At 45.0% G+C, this 5,090-nt stretch overlaps 1 pseudogene; it reads left to right on the top strand.

Moving 5' to 3' along the window:
• Positions 1 to 1,935: 1,935 nt before the first annotated feature.
• Positions 1,936 to 3,025, top strand: LOC112402774 (40S ribosomal protein S3a-like; annotated as a pseudogene).
• Positions 3,026 to 5,090: the final 2,065 nt, after the last annotated feature.

The raw sequence follows: 5,090 nt of genomic DNA, 5'->3' as shown, positions 1-5,090 counted from the left end.
AAAATCTTCCTTTTGCAGCTTCAGAGATGCTGGCCCCTCGCCGCAGCCCCAATTTTGGAGGGCACCGAACTCCGGCTCCTCTCAAAAGGCGTTAAAGATTTGGGGGTGGGGTGGAAGATAATTTGACACCCCAAACCCATCCTTACCCTAGTCACACACCCTTTCGTGGCTCCGGTGAGGGAACGAAAACCGCCGTGCTAGAGGGGAGAGGCCGGGTTCGCCCCCATCCCAAGGGCTGCCTGGAAAGGGGTTCTCCTCCGCCCTGCCTAACCCGGGGAGGTCGAGAATGACTACAGCAAGGCCCCCAGGCCAGCCGGCACCGACCCCCGCGCGGGGTGCAGGGCCTGCGCCGGACCCGTGGCATAAAGGGCATAAGCCGCCAGCTCCCCGCCGCGGCCCCGGGAGAGGAAGAGGCCTCACCTGGCCCAGCCAGCGCCACGCTCTCGGGTACGCTACGCTGGCGAAGAAGGTGAGGGAGCCGGGGATAGGATCTGAGCAGAGGCGCTCCGCCCCAGGCCGCGCTTGCCGCACTCGGGATTCCTCACAGCTGGCGGGACCCCCAGCCGCTCCGAGCCGCCATCTTCCTCTACTCTAACGCCGCAGCCGCCTCCGCCGCCGTCACCGCCGCCGCCGCCGCCGCCGCTCCTGCTGCTCTGGCCGGGAGAAGACCGCACGGAGCGCGCATGCGCCGGGGGCCGGCACACAGGACACACGCGCGCGCACACACGTCAGTGCGGCGGGACCGCGGCAGGCGGCCTATGGGGGGCGCCATGTTGGGAAGGTACACGCCGCGGCCCGCCGCCCCCACCCCCCAACCCCCTGGTTCCCGGAGATTCTCCGAGGTTGGAACGCCGCCTGGGGGAGCCAAGCTGGAGTGAGGAAACCTCGCGCTTTCGCGCCCGCTTTCTTCGGGTGCCTACAAACGGCATTAGAACTGCACTCACCCTCCTCTGCACTGCTAGGGACAACTGCTCAGTTGTCCCAACGGCTTGAGTCTATGATAGATGTTAGACCGGGAATTAATTCATGTGTACCCCGAGGGCCCGATGAGCACAAGCGCTCTTGATGTCAACTTAAGGAGAGAAACTCAGTGCCTTGGTTATGCAACCGAAGCCTCCCATAATTGTGTACCAACCATTGTGTGACTTGTTACTAGCTCCATGTTTCAGATGAGGAAACTGAGGCACGGAATATATCAGTTATTTTCCCAAAGCCACATATCTGGGGAGTTGGGGTGGGAAGGTAGGATTTGAACTCAGGCGCTTCTGGTTCCCAAGCTCTTGTACTTTACAGTATCACTATCACTGGTTCCAGCAAAATCCCCCTTCCAAGGGAGGAGTCTGGTGTGTAGGTGAGAACCTCCGTGAATTACCTGCACAGCGTGTGGTCTAAGGAAATCCCAGAGATACAGAGCCCAAGGGCTTCAGTCTTCATCCCTTGCACTTAAAAATGAAGCAACCTTGAGCTGCCAGCCCACCACCCTGGGTAAAGTGGACCTTCTGGGACATCTCTTAGGACATAGGGCTGGGCCAGAACCCAGGTCTGCTCTCAAGTTGGGAAGGCAAGATGCTATTGAACTTGGGTCAATCTCACACTAGAAAGCACTAGATCAGTGTTCCACAAACTTGAATAATGAAAAGACCCCTGGGTAAACACTCATGGAATCCCAGTATGAGAAACACTGATTTAAGAAACTCAAGTCTTTCAGTTAGGAAATATCACTGCAAAAGAGAAACTTGGCAATTATAAATATAAATAAATATTAAAATTGTATCATTAAAAATTCCAAGCTTAAAAATTGTCATAGAACTTGTGAACCCCACCACCCCGACCCCCAAGTACCCTGTAGACTCAATGTTAGAAACACTGGACCAGCTTTTGAGCACTTCCTTTTAAAAATGTAGGCAACCACCTTTTGGCTCTCTGAACAGTACCATGGAGGTCAGCAAGAATAAGCACCTTATGAATAGCAGCAAAAAGGGTACCAAGAAGAAAGTGGTTGATCTGTTTTCTAAGAAAGATTGGTATGTTGTGAAAGCACCAGCTATGTTCAATATAAGAAATATTGGAAAAACACTAGTCATAAGAACTCGGGGGGGACTTCCCTGGCGGTCCAGTGGTTAAGACTTTGCCTTCCAATGCAGGGGGTGTGGGTTTGATCCCTGGTTGGGGAGCTAAGATCCCACGTGCCTCATGGCCAAAAAAACCCCATAAAACAGAAGCAATATTGTAACAAATTCAATAAAGACTTTAAAAATAGTACGCATCAAAAAAAATCTTAAAAAAAAAAAAAACCTCTGGGAACCAAAATCCCATCTGATGGCCTCAGGGGTTGTTGTTTTTGAAGTGAGCCTTCCTGATCTGCAGAATGATGAAGCTGCATTAAAAAAATTCAAGCTGATTATTGAAGATGTTCAGGGGAAAACCTGCTTAATTTCCATGGCATGGATCATACCTGTGACAAAATGAGCTCCATGGTCAGAAAAACAGCAGACCGTGATTGAAACTCATGTTGATGTCAAGACTACCAATGGTTATTTGCTTGTCTATTCTCTCTTGGCTTTACTAAAAAAATGCAACAATCAAATTCAGAAGACCTCTTACGCTCAGCACCAACGGGTCTGACAAATCTAGAAGATGATGCAGACAAATGACTAGAAAGAAATTGTCAATAAGTTGATTCCAGACAGCATTGGAAAAGACATGAGGCTCACCAGTCTAATTATCCACTCCATGATGTCTTTGTTAGAAAAGTAAAAATGCATATATATATATATGTATAATAGAATCACTTTGCTGTACACCTGAAACACAACATTGTAAATCAACTATTTCAATAAAAAAATTTTAATAAAAATAAATAGACAATAAAGTAAAAATGCTGAAGAAGTTCAAGTTTGAATTGGGAAAACTCATGGAGTTTCATGATGAAGGTAGTAGTTCTGGAAAAGCTACTGGGGGTGAGGTAGGTACTAAAGTTGAATGAGCCAACTGATATGAGTCATGAGTCCAAGAATCTGTTTAAAATTCAGACTCTTAACGGTGACAAAAATAAAATCTTACTTGTATAAAAAAATGCAGGTTGCAGTGCTCACTTTAGACACTGACTCAGACTTCTTCTAAAGCTCCCCAGGGATTCTGATGTCCAGTTAGGTTTGGAACTGCTAGATTATGTTAGAACAGGTTCAAATACAGAAACCACTCCACCCTGAATCTCCTAGCTCAAGGACGGCAGGGATTTTTGTCTGTTTTGTTCAATGCTTTATCACATAATTATAGAGACTGGCACCCTGTAGGGACTCGCTAAATATTTGTTAAATGAATGAAAGAATGAATGAACTGGGAATTTGAAAACTAAGAGGGCAGTCAGTCAAATATTTAGTGAGCACCTAATATGTACCAAGCCATGTGGTATGTACAGCAATGTACTTTTAAATAAAACAACAAAGTCCCTACCCTCATGGAGAGCCCAACGGTTTACTGGGAGAGACAGACAATAAACAAATAAATAAGCCAATATAAAATTATCAATTGTGATAAGCACAAAAGTATTATTATTAAAGCAAAGTCTTTAATAATAATCACAGTTGATGTATATTGTATACTCTCATTATGTACCAAATACTGCTAAGTAAGTGCCATTGTTGAGCTTATTTTACAGATGATGAACCTGAAGCACCCAGGGATTAAGTGACTCAACTCATGGTCATGGGTAGGGTTTGAACCCAGGTGGTCTCACCTCAAAGCCTTTGCTATTGAACTCTACACAATGTTGCTTCTGACAAACAAGAGGACATAAGATTGAGGTCAGTTTATATACGGCCTGGAATATCAGGAAGAAAACTGGGTATTACCTCCTAGGTCATGGAGATTTGGGGGCAAGGAGGATATATGATGAAATGGTGTTTTAGAACAATCTGTCTGCAGTGTGAAGACAGATTGGGACATGACTGGAGGTACGGGGACAAGATATAAGGCTAGGATGAGAAGAATGGCTCTGGTCTCTCTCATAAGTATCATCCAGAGTCCATCCCCACAATCCATTACTGAAATTCATTTCTTATGCTCTTACTTATTTAGAATAAATAATATATGTACATAAAACAAAATTCAGAAGGTACAAAAGGACATATAATAATATAATATTAAGTCCATCCTACCAGTCCCCCCAGCTACCTGGTAAACCTTGCCTCTCCACCAAAGTGACCACTGTTACAAGTCCCTTGTATCTTTCCAGAGATGCATATACAAATACACACATACACATATAAATAGATAAGCCTACAAACAGCAGCCAACTATACACACTGCTCTGGATCTTGCTTTTTGTTTAAACTTAACTATAGTTCTTCGAGATCATTTAATGTCAGTTTATTTAGAACCATCTAAGTTAACAATTCATTCTATTCCTTTGCATGGCTGGACCATACAGTTTTAAAATGAATCCTCTAGTGATGGACATTTGTTTCCAGTCTTTTGTGATTATAAACAAAGCAGCAATGAATAGCCTCATAATTTTATTTGCATATGAGCCAATGTATCTACAGGGAAATTTCCTAGAAATGCAATTGCTGGCTCAACAGGCATGTACATTTTAAACATTGGTAGGTTGCCATTTATTTAACTGTCTACATAGCCCCACCTTGGAAATCAGATGGAAAGTTTTCTCACTATGGGCTTTGCTCTTACATTCCTATCACATACCAGAGTGTTTCACGTGATAGATCAAAGGTACCTGCAGTTCTGAGTGCAAATCACTAAGCCCCAAACATGAAGGGTATAACAAACATATTTCACAAGAAAGAGAAGCTCATGCTTTAGGGTCTCTGCCAGTGCCTGTTTATGCCACTGCCTCAACTTTTGGGGCTCTCCCCCTGGAGGAAGAAACTTCCACCACTTCCTCAATTTTAGACCTTACTTGGTTCCATCCCCTCATTTTACAGATGAGGAAGGGACTTGCCCAGGAGGTCTATGTGATTAACTAGGGCTGGCCTCTTGATTATCCATTTGGTGGAAGAAAAGCTATTTCCTTTGCAAAGGAAACGAGCTCAAACGAGCTCCAAGATATCTATCTTTCTGGTCTCTTAGTA

This window comes from Neophocaena asiaeorientalis, unplaced genomic scaffold (genome assembly GCF_003031525.2).
Source record: "Neophocaena asiaeorientalis asiaeorientalis breed wild unplaced genomic scaffold, Neophocaena_asiaeorientalis_V1.1 scaffold275, whole genome shotgun sequence".
NCBI lineage: Eukaryota > Metazoa > Chordata > Mammalia > Artiodactyla > Phocoenidae > Neophocaena > Neophocaena asiaeorientalis.
This window is presented reverse-complemented; position numbering and strand designations above follow the sequence as displayed.